This window comes from Macaca fascicularis, chromosome 1, assembly GCF_037993035.2.
Source record: "Macaca fascicularis isolate 582-1 chromosome 1, T2T-MFA8v1.1".
In the NCBI taxonomy this organism is placed as follows: domain Eukaryota; kingdom Metazoa; phylum Chordata; class Mammalia; order Primates; family Cercopithecidae; genus Macaca; species Macaca fascicularis.
The window spans coordinates 19,884,184-19,901,263 of NC_088375.1; the positions used below are offsets into that span (position 1 = coordinate 19,884,184).

General features: G+C 41.9%; 1 pseudogene; it reads left to right on the top strand.

The window, feature by feature from the left end:
• Window positions 1–607: 607 nt before the first annotated feature.
• LOC135971941 (histone deacetylase complex subunit SAP18 pseudogene) lies at window positions 608–9,696 on the top strand (annotated as a pseudogene).
• The last annotated feature ends 7,384 nt before the right edge of the window (window positions 9,697–17,080 follow it).

Here is a 17,080-nt window from a genome sequence, read left to right on the forward strand (position 1 = left end):
CTAAAAAATTAAAAAGAAAAAAAAAGGACTTAAGAAGTAGAATAGAAAATAGCAGAGTGTCTCACATGTAGTAATAGTTAACATCATTTTCATGAACTATATGTGTAAATGTGTGTGTATGCGTGTGTGTGTGTGTGTGTGTGTGTACGGGCTGCAATAAAAATGTGTTTCTTACAGAGGCTGTTGCTTTAAGTGTCCATTGGCCTAGCGCCTACCTAGTCAGAGCAGACATTTAACAATGGTTATTTATACCCCTTCTCCCCTTCCTTTCCAGAAATGCAAATGAAGAGGAAGAGCACACCCATATTCAGTAATTGACTTTGACTTCAGAGTGTTGGCCTGTTTTCTGACATAAGAGAGCAGAAACTCTGACTAGCTGGAGGAGCCCCATTACCACCCCCCTTCTGTGTGTATATGTATACACACGTGAATGCACACAATTAAATCAGCCTCTTTTTTCTAGTTAAATAAACCCCACACTTGCCAAAGGAACAAATAGTTGGCTTATTCCCAAAGAAAATGTGCCTCTGGGCTTCTGGTTTTGGAGGGTTTGCAGTGTTTACTTTGCAGCAATCTCCACTTGACTTCTTCCCTCTTTCATTTGGTTGTAAATACCACAATTTAAACTAGCTACCTGCTGCTGTGACCCTGGGTGGGAGGTTGTCTTGACAGATGTGGCAGGCTTCCCTGACCCCTTCCTCCTCTAGGTGAGTGTGGAGTGGAAGAGGGTGGGCAGGCCTGCCCATGAGCAGGAACATGGCTGTCGTGGGGGTGAGTGTGGGGCAGGGACGGCAGCCACTGCCATGAGCAGGACATGGACTTTGTGCTCAGTCAAGGTAAATAGATGAAGTCATCCAGTGCCTGGTGACCTTTTGAAGATGATGCAGTATAAATAGCCTTGGGAAGACTCTTTCTTCAGGGATGAAACACTTGTGTTTCTGTTGCTTTCTGATGATTATTTCCCTTTGATTGTTTGCCCCTGTGACACATTTCAGTAACTACCAGATGGGCCTTGGGTGGATGTGTCCAGTGGGCAAACCAAGTTGGGAATGACAGGACTGGCAGCTGCCTCCTCACGGAAATCTGGGAAATCAGGGAATCGAATCAATTGAAGAATTCTTAGACTTTACCCTGGTTTTGTAAGTTCTGGATTTAAATTTCCTTTCACATTGTAGATAGAGTTAGACAACTACTAATTTGTGGCCATATTACAACTGATTAGGGTAAAGGGTTAGTCTCTGATAGTAACCAGCTACCTTGGAAAGGCCATGCCAACTCTTTTAGGTCACTTAGCTTTCATCAGTGCCTAAAGGGGAAGTTTCTACCAAGTAGATGGCATATGCTATGTAGCAGATGGTAGAGGGTATGTGGTAGATAGTGGATGGTAGATATTAGATGGCTGATAGTATATGGTAGATGGAGGATGGCAGATAGTAGATGGTATATGCTGGATGGTATATGGTAGATGGTGGATGGTGAATTGAATATGACAGAGGGTAGATGAAGGATGGTGGATAGTAGACGATAGATGGTTGATGATAGACAATAGACGGTAGATGGTAGGTGGTAGATGGTGGGTGGTATATGATGGATGGTGGATGGTAGATGGCAGTGGTATGTGGTAGATGGTAGATGGTGCATGATGGTGGATGGTAGATGGTAGATGCTGAATGATACTTGGTATATGCTAAATGGTGTGTGAAATATCGTAGATGGTGCATGGTAAATGGTGGATGGTAGATGATAGATGGTGGATGATAGGTAGTATATGGTGAATGGTATATGGAATGTGGTAGATGGTGGATGGTAGATAGCACATAGTGAATGGTAGATGGTGGATGATATTGATGGATGGTGGATGGCAGATGGCAGTGGTATGTGGTAGATGGTAGATGGTGCATGGTAAATGGTGGATGATGGTGGATGGTAGATGGTAGATGGTAGATGATGGATGATATATGGTATATGGTAAATGGTATATGGAATTTGGTAGATGGTGCATGGTGAATGGTGGATGATGGTGGATCATAGATGGTGGATAATGGATGATACATGTCATATGGTAAATAGTATATGGAATATGGTAGATGGTGCATGGTAAATGGTGGATGATGGTGGATCATAGATGGTAGATGGTAGATGGTGGATGATAGGTGGTATATGGTGAATGGTATATGGAATACGGTAGACAGTGGATGGTAGGTCATACCTGATGAATGGTAGATGGTGAATGATGGATGGTAGATAGCATATGGTAGATGGTAGATGATATATGATGAATGGTATACGGAATATGGTGGATAATAGATAGTGGATGGTAGACAACAGATGGCATATGGTGGGTGGTGTATGATGGATGGTGGATGGTAGATGGGAGATGATATATGGTATATGATGAATGGTAGATAATGGATGGCAGATGGTATATGGCAGATGGCAGGTGGTATATATGGTAGATGGTGAATGGTATATGGAATATGGTGAATGGCAGATGGTGGATGGTAGATGGCTGATGATTGATAGCAAAAGGTATATGATAATAGATAGGGTCCAGATTTTAAAGTCCAGCTGCCCAGTGAGAATGCTTGTTCTGCCTCTCACTTGCACCACAATCTTTGTGCCTTGGTTGCTACAGCTGCAAAATAATAGCCCCTCACTTGTGGGATTTGTTTTGTTATGGCAAAATTTTTATAACATAAAATTTTTTATTTTCACACTAAGTGAACCGTTCGGTAGGATTAAGTACATTCACATTATTGTACATCACGATCACCATCCATCCACAGAACTCTTCGTCTTCCAAAACTGAAACTCTGTACCCATTAAACGGTAACACCTCATTTCCCACTCTCCCCAGCCCCTGACAACCACCATTCTACTTTGAATCTCTATGAATTTGACTACTCTAGGTACCTTATGTAAGTGGAATCTTACAATATTTGTTCTTTTGTGACTAGCTTATTTCACTTAACATAATGTGTTCAACAGTCACCCAGGTTGTAGCATGTATCAGAATGTCCTTCTTTTTTAAGGCTGAATAATATTCCATTGTATGGACATAACAATTTTATTTATCCATTTATCTGCTGATGAACATGTGATTGTTTCCCCTTTTGGTTGTTGTGAATAATGCTGCTATAAACATGAGTGTACAAATACGTGTTCAAGTCCCTGCTTTCAATTCCTTTGGATGTCTACCCAGGATATCCAAACTTGATGGGGTAATTCTACATTTAATTTTTTAAAGAACTAACATACTGTTTTCTACAGCGGCCGTACCATTTTATATTTTCACTAACAACACAAAAGGGTTCCAGTTTTCTCCACACCTTTGCCAACACTTGTTATTTTCTGGGGATTTAAACATTTATTTATGATAGCCTCTGTGATTTTGGTTTTGAAGGCTAGATGACAGAATGTACAGAAAACACTTAGCCTGTAGTCTCAGCTACTCATGAGGCTGAGGTGGGAGGATCGCTTGAGCCTGGGAGGCAGAGGTTGCAATGAGCTCAGATGGAGCCACTGCATTCCAGCCTGGGTAACAGAGCAAGATCCTGTCTCAAAACAGTTAACAAAAAGAAAGAAAGTAAGGGGGGGGGGGAGAGGGAGGGAGGGGGGGAGAGGGAGGGAGGGAGGGAGGGAGGGAGGAAGGAAGGAAGGAAGGAAGGAAGGAAGGAAGGAAGGAAGGAAGGAAGGAAGGAAGGAAGGAAGGAAGGGAGGGAGAAATAAACACACTTAACATAAGGCCTGGCTCAGTAAATGATAGTTGACCTTACTGCTTCGGGTGCTGCTTCTCTTTCTGCAGAAGTAACTTAACTGTGAATCTTCATTATAGATTAACTTCTCCCTCTCCTCTCTCAGGCAAAGACTTTATGCTGTTACATTGTCTAAGACAGGATGCTGTATGCGCTTTTAAATTGGAAAGGAAAACAAGCTATACAGAAAAGAAAACAAACTGTAACTAATTAAATTGTTGTAACTCATAAACCCAGCCTTGTATGGAAAATGTTATAGTCCTACTAAACTTTGTTTTGCCTATATAAGCAAGACAGCTTTTAACTTCATAGAGCTCACCCCATTTCTGTGGGGTCTGTTTCTGTTCAGTTTACCTGAATGGCCATTCTCAGCTTTGCGCTTGAATAAACTCTTTAAAACTGGATTCTGATCACTTTGATTATTTCATGTAGACTATATATATAAAATACACCCCAAGAAACGTGGTCCTAGGAAGTTCATATCCTTTGTCATTTTTATTTTGAGATATTTGAAATAAATTTAAATTTTAGAGAAGAGATTCAGGAATAGTACAAAGAACTCCCATATCCCCTTCACTCACCAATTATTGACAGTTTGCCAGATTTGCTTCCTCTCTCTCCAAATATATGTATATTTTTATATTTATATATTTTTATTAATATATATTTACATGTATTTATATTAATATATAAATAAATATATTATATTTATTTATACATATATGTAATATTTTTTCTATTTTTCTATTTTTTTCTATTTTTTCACTTTTCAGTAGAGACGGGATTTCACCATGTTAGTCAGCACGGTCTCGATCTCCTGACCTCATGATCCACCCGTCTCGGCCTCCCAAAGTGCTGGGATTACAGGTGTGGCCACTGCGCCCAGCCTGGTTTAATTTTTTATATTAAAATTTTAAATCCCTGTTAAATGTATCCTGGTGTAAGATGTGAGGTGTGAATTCAGTTTCATTTTTCCCCCTAGATGGTTATCCAATTGTTCTAACACCATCTTCTATGCACTGCTTTGAAGTGCTACCCTTTTCATATACTAAATTATCTCTTCTGTTTATGTTTATTTATGGGCTTTTTATTCTGTCCCATTTATCTGCCTGTGTGTTTCTCATCAACACCATTTCAATGATTAGTTGTAAAATGTCAGTGTTTGTCCGGGATGACCCATTATTACTCTTCTTTGTCAGAAATTTCCTGACTACCTTGCTTGTTTATTTCTACATATGATTTTTAGTATCAGCCTATCTAGTTAAAAAATCTCATTATTTTATAGGGATAGTTTACTTATGGGCTATTTACTTACGGAGTAAGTTAGGGAGAAATGACATTTATGGTGTTTCCTACCCCATGAATATGATGTGTCTTATTATTTGCTCAGGATTTTTTTATGTGTTCAGTAATAACTTTATTTATTTATTTATTTATTTATTTATTTGTTTAGAGACAGAGTCTTTCTCTGTCACCCAGGCTGGAGTTGCAATGGCACAATCTCGGCTCACTACAACCTCCACCTCCCGGGTTCAAGCAATTCTTCTGCCTCAGTCTTCCGAGTAGCTGAGATTACAGGCACCCACCATCATGCCAGGCTAATTGTTGTATTTTTAGTAGAGACGGGGTTTCACCATGTTGGCCAGGCTGGTCCTGAACTCCTGACCTCAGGTGATCCGCCTGATTTGGCCTCCCAAAGTGCTGGGATTACAGGCGTAAGCCACCGCGTGCGGCCCCAATAGTAACATTTTAAAGTTTTTATTTCATGTAGATCTTAATAGTTTCTTGTTGAGTTTATTTCTAAGTAGTTTTTCTTTTTTTATTGTGAATTACTCTTTAATCTATCTTCTAACTGGTTGTGATTTGTATTTATTGAAGGATATTGAATTATTTCTCCAAATTAATTTTAAAAGCAGTCACCTTACTGAATTTCTTATTTGTGAAATAAGCACACTGAGTGAATATTTGAATCATTAGAAATTAATTTTTTTCTCTTTTAATATTTATTCATACAGTACATTCTTTATACTGGTCAATTCGAGTTTTCTTGTGCAGTGACTAATGTTGAGTACTTTTTATTTTGGCAGAACTTATTAGCCAGTTTGTCACTGATGTCTTTCTAGATGTATGATGTTTTAGGAGTTTTATGTTATTTATGTCAATGCCATTATTTTGTGTCAAATCAGCACAAAATTTAAATATTTTTCCAGTGAATTCAGTGATGCATTCTTTTTTTACCAGTTGAATTATAAAAAACACAAGAGCCTATTCATTATAGTCCATTACTTCTACTAGAGATCTATTTCTTCTTATTTAATGAACTATTGCATTTCATGTAGTCTGAAATTTCTTTTAGTTACAGTTTCCTTGTTGATAAGAAAATAATTTTCATCAATTTCTTTGCTTCTAATTGTTGCTTTTGTTTCATATTCCATTAATTTTGTATATGGGTTTTTCTGTTAGTTTTTTTTTTTTTTTTAAACAAATAAGCTTAAAGACGAGCAAAGAAAATCCCTTTTATATATGTCCAAATCAGGAATATGTAATTATGTTCCAAAACATCTTTCAATTACAGTCATAATGGTATATTTAAGATATAACAAGATTTTGAATAAACATTTTGCTTTTTGTTTGTGTTCAGGTTTCTCTTTTCTGTCTCTGAAAATACATTTTAGAGACATTAAAAAAACGTTGTTTCGTCATGTTGCAGGTCTCGAATAGTGCATTTTAGGATTCTGATGAGAGCTAGGGACTCATTCATTTGAGTTTAGTGGTTTGCAGTCACTTCTGTGCACAGTCAGTTGCTGCTGCTGTCCTGGTCAATGTCTTACTGCCCATCCCCGCTGCTGACCACAGGGGCGCAGAAACTGGTCCGATGGCCACTGCTCCAATGCTACTAGGCAAGATGGGAAGTGTGAGGAAGTTAAAGTCAAAGTAAGAGAGAGTAGTCCTCACTGGTTGCAGTTAAAATCTATAATTTTTACAAATTTTCAATAACATAGGAACACATGAACACATCACTGGAGCCCTTCACAGGCCTCTGAAGGGAGGATGGCATGGGTGAAGGGCTGAGGCATCGGCCTCTCTAGCTCTAAAGACTGCCTCTGCTGACTGTACCTGCATGGGCCTCACGGCTTCTTTAGTTTCTCTCAGAGAATCAAAGGTCCTTTGTTGACTTTTAATCATGAAACTCCATCTCAATTAGGTCATCAGAATGTCCAGGTCCAGGTAATAAGAAAACTTATAACTTGATACAAAGTTACACCAGCTGGGGCCTTCTGCAATTCAGAACCTGGGATGAGGTTCTAAGCTGGTTGTTCTAAGAAAAAATTTTTTTTTTTGGACATGGAGTCTTGCTCTGTCACCCAGCCTGAAGTGCAGTGGCACGATGTCGGCTCACTGCAACCTCTGCCTCCAGGGTTCAAGGGATTCTCCTGCCTCACCCTCCTGAGTAGCTGGGATTACAGGTGTGTGCCACCACACCCGGCTAATTTTTTTTATATTTTTTGGAGAGACAGATTTTCACCACGTTGGCCAGGCTGGTCTGAACCCCTTACCTCAAGTGATCTACCTGCCTCGACCTCCCAAAGTGCTGGGATTACAGGCATGAGCCACCACACCTGGCCTTTAAGAATAAATTTTATTTTACATTTATTTGATATGTATAGTAAATTTAATTTAATCAATTTTAGTTGATTCTCTTTTTTTTTTTTTTCAGGTAAACAATGAAATTGCCTGAAAATACACTTGGCCCTTGAACAACATGAGTTTGAACTGCATAAGTCCACTATACTTGGATTTTCTTCTGCCTCTGCCACCCCTGAGAGAGCAAGACCAACCCCTCCTCTTCCTCTTCCTCCTCAGCTACTCAACTTGAAGACCATGAGGACGAAGACCTTGATGATGATCCTCTTCCACTTAATGAATAGTAAACACATCCTCTCTTCGTTATGATTTTCTTAATAAGATTTTTATTTTCTCTAGCTTACTTGATTGTAAGAATACAGTATCTAATACATATAACATACAAAGTACATGTTAATTGACTGTTTATGCTATTGCTAAGGCTTCTGGTCAACAGTAGGCTGATAGAAGTTAAGTTTTGGGGGAGTCAAAAGTTATACTCAGGTTTTCACTGCTCTGGGCTGGGTCCCCCTAATCCCCACGCTATTCAGATTTCCACTGTAATGGTGATTTTGTGTATCTTTTGTTGCTTTTATAGATCTCATTTCTTTCTCTTGTCTAATTGTTTTGACTAGTGTGCAGAAAGAAAAGAGTTAACACAGGTGACCTGAAATTGCTCTCTTTAGAAAGGCCTCCTGGCAAGGTTGGCCCTTGGCTGGTGTCTGGAAACTTAGATTTTGGGAGGGGTTCCACCATTACCTGACTGATAAGAGTGACTCGCTGTTCCTAAATTGCAGAAACAGTACAGTTGGTACTGAGAGTGTCTTTCCTTCTGGGATTCTCAAATTCAGGTATTTGTCAGGCAGAAGTGCTGTGTGACCAAATCCCAGTACAATCTCTGGGTTTTGAGTCTTTTTTTTTTTTTTTGAGATGGGACCTTATTCTGTTGCCCAGGCTGGAGTGCAGTGGCCAGTCTGGTCTCATTGCAGCCTCGATCTCCTAGGCTCAAAGGATCCTCCCTGCTCAGCCTCCCTAGTAGCTGGACTAGAGTTGTATGCCACCACTCTGGGCTAATTTTTTTATTTTTTGTAGATAGGAGATGGAATTTCGCCATGTTGCCCAGGCTGATCTTGAACTCCTGGGCTCAAATGATCCTCCTCCCTTAGCCTCCCAAAGTGCTGGGATTAGGGGTGTGAGCCACCCTGCTCAGCAGGGTACTGCGTCTTTAATGGGCTTCCCTGGTGGGCAGCATCTTGAATGTGTTGTCACAACTCCTTGTTGGGGGAATGACTCCCCTGGGTGAGGACCCTTGGAACCTCGTGCCTGATTCCCTCTTGAGCCTCCCCATGACCTCTTCCTTTTGCTGATTGTGCTTGCTACCCTTTTGCTGTAATAAATCTCAGCCGTGAGCACAGCTGTCTACTGGGTCTTGTGAGTTCTCCTGGTGAATTCATCTAACTTGAGGGTGGTCTGCCCCTGACAAAGCGAGACACTCTTTGTGGCGGAGACACATTGAAATGGAGAGAAATGGAGCGTCTCGCGGGCCGTAGGAGGAAGATGGCGGTGGAGTCGCGCGTTACCCAGGAGGAAATTAAGAAGGACCCAGAGAAGCCAATCGACCGCGAGAAGACATGCCCACTGTTGCTGCGGGTCTTCACCACCAATAACGGCCGCCACCACTGAATGGACGAGTTCTCCCGGGGAAATGTACCGTCCAGCGAGTTGCAGATCTACACTTGGATGGATGCAACCTTGAAAGAACTGACAGGCTTAGTAAAAGAAGTCTACCCAGAAGCTAGAAAGAAGGGCACTCACTTTTTTGCAATTTTGCAATTGTTTTTACTGATGTTAAAAGACCCGGCTATCGAGTTAAGGAGATTGGCAGCACCATGTCTGGCAGAAAGGGGACTGATGATTCCATGACCCTGCAGTCGCAGAAGTTCCAGGTAGGAGATTACTTGGACATAGCAATTACCCCTCCAAATTGGGCACCACCTCCTTCAGGGCGCATGAGACCATATTAAATTCTATTTACAATTTCTTGAATTTATTTTTCCGTCAGTTATGTAAAATAAACTAACTCTTTTTCCTCCCCTGATTATTGCCATTAAGCCTTTAAATTCTAAAATTATAATGCATCATCTATTTAGGAATTAGATTCGGATGTGCTATTGTATGATTACTAATAGAAAGTCTGTATGTTTCAAGCCCTTCTGTAAAATATGAAGAAAAGTGCTCTTAGCATTCTGTGTAAAACTGTACTGTTAAATATATGTGTGTAATCAAAAAAAAAAAAAAAAAAAAAAAAAAAAAGAAATGGAGAGAAATGCCCTGGTCCTGCCCATACTGCAATGATTAGCTCACAGACGGCACTCTCTGAAGGTACTACTACTTGCCTGCTGTTCTGCTGAAGCATGTTTCAGAGCCATCAGCCTCATCTGGGGTGCCTGTTAAAATGCAAAGCTTGTCTCCCACTCCCGAAGTTTCTGATTGAGGAGATCTGAAGAGCCAGGGCCTGCGTGCTGCAGGCTAATCAGCACCACAGAGGTCTAGACCCAATGGTCCCCAGACTCTATGGTCCCTAGTCACAGCCCAGGCAGTTGCCTTTATCTTTTCCTGGAGGCTTGTCCCAAAGGGTTTCTCTTCCTATCCTTTTTCTCAGCTTCCCTCCTCTAGCCCATAGCTGGCAAAGTCCATCAGGATGGAGGTCTGGGGGCAACGACAATTCCCTATGACATCCACTTAAAAATCACTCCTCTCCACAGATTCCTGCCTTCATATATCCAGCTTACTAAACTCTCCTGTCACTGCAGACATATGCTACATTCAGGACTGAGAGGTCGTCTCAATTCCCTGATGGGACCCAGGAGCCACTCATCAGCAGCTCCAACTCCGACTACTCACATTCTCCTTCCTCCGAGGTGGCTAGACTCTAAAATGCCCAAAGGTGCAGTGCTGGTTGATGCTGCCTAAGACCTACCCTGGGACCCCATTTATACCTGGCTAAGGAGATTCTTTTTAATTCAGGGATTATGAAAAGTGGAAAGTTCACATGGAAAGTTCTTTCCAAGATGAAAGCCATCTTCAATGGTGATTAATCGTGGTATTGCAATGTGGTGGGGAAGATCTTTGACATCAAAGGAAACCAGTGAGAAACTGGTAGAAGTATCTGAATGTCAAGTGATCAGACAGGACTAACTGGGGCCTTGGTTGGGTCCTTGGCAGAGGAGAACATGTTTGATGACTTTCTTAAACCATGGCATCAGTTTCTCATTGTCAGAACCAATAGATTCCTTCTTTCCTCCTTGCCCACAGCTCACTGCAGGCCATTGCCAGAACCAAGCTTCCCCAAAGGGTACTCTCGTCACACTATATCACTTCCCTGGCCATAGGCTTCCACTGTCATCAAAACTGGGCTCACCAGCTAGTTTTCAGATCTTTCTATAATTAGGCCATGCTAACCTGTCTATAATCCCTCAATACTATAGTTAAATGTCTTAGTATAGTGCCTAGCATATAGCACATATATACATGCAGATGTGTGTGTGAGTGTATATACATCAATCCCCTTTCATGTAGTTATTGCTCCAGAAAGCCCTCGCACAGGTTTGGGCTGTTGTTGTGAAGCTGAGTGTTTCTGGTAGCTTTGGGGCTGTCCTCAAGATGTCCAAGGAGAAAGTGTGAGTCAGATGCAGCTAATCTGCAGAGCAGTTGGGTGAGATCCTACGTAGCTGACGTGGAAATGTGCTAATTCACCTCCACCAAAGCCTGTCCTTTACGGCCATTCCAGACTTACCAATGGAGGGAGACTTAGGCACTTCTGCAACTGGCAATCAGCAGAGTGAATTTAAATATATATATTTAAATTATATTTAAATTTTTAAAATTTAAATTATAAATTATAATTATATTTTTAAAATAGTGCTTTTATTTATAGACATAATTTATGCTTATTATAAACATTGATAGTCAAAAGTCATTAAGTGGCTGGGTGCAGTGACTCACACCTGTAATCTCAGCACTTTGGGAGGCCAAAGTGGGAAGACTGCTTGGGTTCACGAGTTCAAGAGCAGCCTGGGCAACATAGTGAGACTTCATATCTACTAAAAAAAAAAAAAAAAAAAAAAATTAACTGGGCATGGTGACGTGCACCTGTGGTCATAGCTACTTGGGAAGCTGAGGCAGGAGAATCACTTGAGCCCCTGAGGTTGAGGCTGCAGTGAGCCATGATCACACCACTGCATTCCAGCCTGGGTGACAAAGTGAGACCCTGTCTCAAAAAAAAAGTTATTAAGTAAGAATTTCTCCTGATCCTACTCTTCAGAATTGTCTATTTTTTAATGCTTTCTTGGCAATGCTTTCAAATACTTCGTATGCATATATATGCATATACTTCCTTTTTTCTTGCACAAATGAAATAATCTCATATATACGATTCCTTTTTTTTCACTTATCCACATGCATCATACATTTTCCCTGTTGGCATGTAGAGAAAGCTCACATTATTACTATCATTATTATTTTTTTGAGATGGAGTCTCGCTCTGTCACCCAGGCTGGAGTGCAGTGGCGCGATCTCGGCTCACTGCAAGCTCTGCCCCACCGGTTCACTCCATTCTCCTGCCTCAGTCTCCCGAGTAGCTGGGACTACAGTCCCCTGCCACCATGCCTGGCTAATTTTTTAATATTTTTTTGGTAGAGACGGGGTTTCACAGTGTTAGCCAGGGATGGTTTCGATCTCCTGACCTTGTGATCTGCCTGCCTCAGCCTCCCAAAGTGTTGGGATTACAGGCATGAGCCACTGCCCCCGGTCATCTTGCATTATTTTAATGGGGCATTGCTTTTGTTGTATTTTACTAAATGGATGTTTCAGCATTTATTTTAGGATTCTCCTCTTTTCAGATTTTTTTTTTCAGTTCTTTTCCTGTTACAGAAAATACTTCAATCAATATTTTTATGCAAAATGTCATTTTACACTTTTGAAAATTTATCTGTAGGAGAAATTCCTGGAAATATAATTGCTAGTTCAAAAATATGCACGTTTACAATTTTCATAGATATTAACAAGCTTCTCTCTAAATACATTTTGCTAATTTATACTCTCACTTATAGCATTTGAGAGAATATCAACATCCTTGGCTACAAGATGGGGAGGATACATCTGTCTATCTTTACTCTCACACAGTAGAATGGAGTAGTGAAAAGCACACTAAGATAGGAGTCAAGAAATTCATGTAGAGCCCATTTGGTGTGGTACGAAGAACAGAGAGTTGTGGAGACCTAAATACTTCAAATGTATGTTTGTATGTATGTATGCATTTATTGAGATGGAGTCTTGCTCTGTCACCCAGGCTGGAGTGCAGTGGTGTGATCTCGGCTCATTGCAACCTCTGCCTCTCGGGTTCAAGTGATTCTCCTACCTCAGCCTCCTGAGTAGCTAGGATTATAGGTGCCTGCCACCGTGCCTGGCTAATTTTTGTATTTTCAGTAGAGATGGGGTTTTACCACGTTAGCCAGGCTGGACTGGAACTCCTGGTCTCAAGTGTTCCACCTGCCTCGGCCTCCCAAAGTACTGGAATTACAGGTATGAGCCACCGTGCCCAGTACCAAGACTTCAATTTTAATTGTGACTCCACTATCCACTAATATGGTGAAGCTGGGACAGTTTACTTAATCACCTTGAGCTGCAGTTTTCTCCGCTATACAAGTCGGGATAATGCTCCGCTACAGTGCTACAAAGGTTTAATGAGATAATGTATATAAAAGGCAGACTGTTATGTGTTTGCCAATTCTCATTTCAGTTTACTCTTCCTAGCCTACATTTCCCAGCCTCCCTTGCAGTAAGGTGGGACCATGTGACTGGGCTCTGGCCAATTGCATGTGGGCAGAGAATCTACAGGGTTGAACCCATTCCCAGTCTCTGTCCCTTCCTCTGGAGCAACAGGGACCATGTGTTGAGATGGTGGAGGACAGAGGAACCCAGCCTGTGCCCTGTGTGGAGGAGCTCTTCTCTGCACTCTGCCAACATGGGACTTGGATTATACTTGATCAAAAAGTATTTATGTATTTATTTATTTTTGAGACAGAGTCTTGCTCTGTCACCTAGGCTGGAGTGCAATGGCATTATCTCGGCTCACTGCAACCTCTGCCTCCCAGGTTCAAGTAATTCTCCTGCCTCAGCCTCCCAAGTAGCTGGGATTACAGGTGCCCATCACCACACCCAGCTAATCATTGTATTTTTAATAAAGATAGGGTTTCACCATCTTGACCAGGCTGGTCTTGAACTCCTGACCTTAGGTGATCTGCCCGCCTCGGCCTCCCAACGTGCTGGGATTACAGGCGTGAGCCACCGTGCCCGACCCAAGAAGTAGACTCTTGTTGTGTTAAGCCATTGAGGTTCCAGAGCTGGTGGTCAGTGCACTCTAGCCAAGACCACATTCACCAGTACAAGGGCTTCATCATCATTGCAGGTGTTCTGCAAGCACATGTGCTCTTTCTAGGATCTAAACTGGATCTGTGGCTATGTAGTAACCTCGGGGAAGTTCCTTTCTGAAGGCCTCAGCATCCTCATCAATTAAATGGGAATGCTGAGCTTGATGTCCTTCCCAGCTCTGATACCTGATGGCTTAGAATCACTGGAGAGCAGGGTAGAGTCTAAGTCCTTGGTGCCTTGGGCACGGTGAGACAAGGTAGCAAGCGTAAGAAGCCATGTTTGCTTGTTTCTGCTTGCCGGGAGAATTTCTCAAAGCCCCTGGCTCTGTGACGAGGTTCAGTTTTCTGGAAAGATTCTTTAAAGACAAAACAGGATACAGCATACAGTCCCCCACCCCTCTTGCCTGAATCACTACATTCCTTAAAAGATAAATGACCCTAGTCCTCGTCTTTTCTTCCACATAAGATAAGGAGTGATGAGGCTAGTGGTTATGCTTCTGTAATTTGTAACCAGATGTACTTTTACACCCAGATTTTGATGTGATTTTGCTTCAATGTAACTTCTGAGCAAATTGGATGCAAGTTTGCATGTACTGAGCCCCCAGCACCTGTATATAAGCAGTGGACTGAAATACTGTACCGGAGCAGTCTGATAGGCCAGTCTGACAGGCGTTGCTCTGTTGTTCAGCAACGCCTCTAAATTAATAAAACTAACTTTAATTCTTTAAAAGCTTGACTTTTTTGTTTCATCAACAGCATAAATGCCCATAAACCTCACCAGCAAGGCAGTATGTTGTGGGGTTATAAGCATGGATGTCAGAGTCAGGCTTTGTAGTTTCATATCCTACCTACCCACCCCTGCCCTGATAGAAGCTGTGTGAATTTAGGCAAGTGATTCAACTCTCGTTGCCTTACTTTTCCTTTTTTTTTTTTTTTTTTTAGATGGAGTCTCGCTGTGTTGCCCAGGCTGGAGTGCAGTGGTGCGATCTTGGCTCACTGCAAGTTCCACCTCCTGGGTTCACGCCGTTCTCCTGCCTCAGCCTTCTGAGTAGCTGGGACTGCAGGTGCCTGCCCCCATGCCCGGCTAATTTTTTTGTATTTTTAGTAGAGATAGGGTTTCACCATGGTAGCCAGGATGATCTCAATCTCCTGACCTCGTGATCTGCCTGCCTTGGCCTCCCAAAATGCTGGGATTACAGGTGTGAGCCACCGAGCTCGGCCTCACTTTTCCATTTTTGTTTTTGTAGTTTTCCTCTGATAGATCTTGCGCATGTTTTGTTAGATTTGTACCTAAGTGTTACATTTTGGAGGGTGCTAATTGCTAGGAAGTTTTTCACATGGCCTCAGACTGATCCAGTTCTTCCCCCTTTCTTGTTTGGAGTTCTCAATGCTGGGAGTTCTCATGCTGGGAGTACAACATGCCAAGATAAGGAGGAGCTGGTTGGAACAGTCAGGCTTCGTTCCTGTTCCCCCTAAGAGCAGGATGTCCTTCAGTGCTTTAGCCTAGCATGTTGTGTTCCCTTGCAGGGGATAAAACCCAAGGTAGGCTGCTTTCTGGGATTCCTTGGCTGTGGTGCAAGTGGGGTCACGTGCAGTCGAGTCTCCATCCACCCTGGGTAGCTTTTCTGAGCTTTGGGGGACTGGCTTGTCATGAATCCTAGGCTTCCATTGTCCCTTACCGCCTATCTGTGAGTAACAGACCTGTTTTGTATGACTTGCATGCCTGAGTGTTCTGTCTCACTGGACTTGGGCAAATAATCATTGCACAGTAAACTTGCTTCACAGTACTATAAACAGTATTATGTTTTTAATATCAGATTCCACTTGTTCATTGCTGAGTCATAGGAAAGCAATCGACTTTTGTATATTAATCTTGTATCTTACAACCTTGCTATAGTTGGTTTTTTTAGTTTCAGATTTTTGTTGTTTCTGTTCTTTCAGATTTTCTACATAGACAATTCCGTCATCTGCAAGCAAAACCAGTTTTATTTCTTCCTTCTTATTCTTATACTTTTTATTTCCTTTTCTTTTCTTATTGCATTAATGAGGACTTCCAGTATGATACTGAAAAAGAGTGATGACAGGAGATCCGTTATTTTTTAAATGAAGACAATGATGGACTCTACCTAATAAGACTCTTTTGAGGCTCAAGGAACTAGCACATGTAAAGTGCTTAGATGAGACCTGGAACTTAGTAAGTATTAGGTAAATGTTTGTTAAATAAATAAATTACTTAGAACTCCCTGTGTCTAGATAATTCCTAGACTTGGTGACTTCACTATGTCCAACTTCAGGCAGGGTGCTTCAGTCAGGTAAGAGAGCTGGGAACAAGGGAGTTAGGTCTGATAAGCTATCCTGCCCAACTGGTTCCTTGCCAGACCTATGCATCACAAGGAGGGGAAATGACCCAGACTCCTTACAGAAACTCCCTTCATTGTTTCCAATTAGAGGTGAGAATGGAAGCCAGAGGTCCTTTCTTCACTTAATTTTCTTTTCTTTTTACTTCTTAGAGATGGGGTCTTGCTCTGTTGCCCAGGTTGGAGTGCAGTGGCACAGTTATAGCTCACTGCAGCCTCAAACTCCTGACTTCAAGCAATCTTCCCACCTCAGCTTCCTGGAGTTTGTCTTTTGGCCACAATCAAGAGACTTGGAAAGTGGTTGAAGAGTCTTGCTCACTTAAGGAAAACTCTTTAGGAAGGACTTGTAGATGATGTAGCAGAATCTTGAGATGATTGGGGTTCATCCTTAATTTGCATTGTTACTGGGCAACCATCAGCATTGCACTGGCACAGGGCAAGTGTGTGCCACCTCTGCTGCTGGGGAATTGAGAGTGTAATAATTAGAATTATTGAATTCAGCAAAATACCTTTACAAGGGTGCCATTCTCAGTCCAGTACGCTGAAGATGACAGCAATGGAGCAACTGTCTCTTCATCTCTGGATTTGAGGTAATGCAGCAGAAAAGAAGCCAGACAGGCCCAAGCTGAAATCGCAATTCCATCACTGAGCCTTTGTGTTGTCTTGAGAAAGTTCTTCTCCAAATATCAGAATCCTCATCTGTGGGGGAAAGAAAAAAAAAAGAGGCACTATTTCATTGCTTGGGTGGTGGCTACGACAGAGCCTGTGTGCTCAGGATGGTGGGGAGTAAACCGGGCTTTTACGGTGGAGGAGAGCCCCTGAGCTGGCTGCCAGCATTTCTGCGTCTCTGCTGAGCCAGGAGTTAAGCTTCTCAAGTAGTAAGCCTCTAAGAGACACATTTACAGAGGCAGAA